Genomic DNA, 715 nt, shown 5'->3' with positions numbered 1-715 from the left:
AACTAGCTCTGCAAAAGAATGTGATTTGTGACAAATGTGAAGGCCGAGGTGGTAAAAAAGGAGCAGTAGAATGCTGTCCCAATTGCCGAGGTACTGGAATGCAAATAAGAATTCATCAGATAGGACCTGGAATGGTTCAGCAAATTCAGTCTGTCTGCATGGAGTGCCAGGGCCATGGGGAGCGGATCAGTCCTAAAGATAGATGTAAAAGCTGCAATGGAAGGAAGATAGTTCGAGAAAAGAAAATTCTAGAAGTTCATATTGACAAAGGCATGAAAGATGGCCAGAAGATAACATTCCATGGTGAAGGAGACCAAGAACCAGGACTGGAGCCAGGAGATATTATCATTGTTTTAGATCAGAAGGACCATGCTGTTTTTACTCGACGAGGAGAAGACCTTTTCATGTGTATGGACATACAGCTGGTTGAGGCGTTGTGTGGCTTCCAAAAGCCAATATCTACTCTTGACAACCGAACCATAGTCATCACTTCTCATCCAGGTCAAATTGTCAAGCATGGAGATATCAAGTGTGTGCTAAATGAAGGCATGCCAATTTATCGTAGGCCATACGAAAAGGGTCGCCTAATCATTGAATTTAAGGTAAACTTTCCTGAGAATGGCTTTCTCTCTCCTGATAAACTCTCTTTGCTGGAAAAACTTCTGCCTGAGAGGAAGGAAGTAGAAGAGACTGATGAAATGAACCAGGTAGAATT

General features: G+C 42.5%; 1 pseudogene across 1 annotated transcript in view; it reads left to right on the top strand.

The window, feature by feature from the left end:
- The window catches only part of LOC105005365, a 47,851-nt pseudogene that overhangs the window by 299 nt on the left and 46,837 nt on the right, over positions 1–715 (top strand). The window contains exon 2 of the transcript XR_827310.1: positions 3–707. The product of XR_827310.1 is annotated as a dnaJ homolog subfamily A member 1 pseudogene (transcript). The remainder of the gene's footprint in view (positions 1–2; positions 708–715) is intronic.

Source organism: Bison bison, unplaced genomic scaffold (genome assembly GCF_000754665.1).
Source record: "Bison bison bison isolate TAMUID 2011002044 unplaced genomic scaffold, Bison_UMD1.0 scf7180017864489, whole genome shotgun sequence".
Taxonomy (NCBI): Eukaryota; Metazoa; Chordata; class Mammalia; order Artiodactyla; family Bovidae; genus Bison; species Bison bison.
The sequence above is the reverse complement of the archived record's forward strand: the minus strand, read 5'-3'. Positions and strand labels throughout refer to the sequence as shown.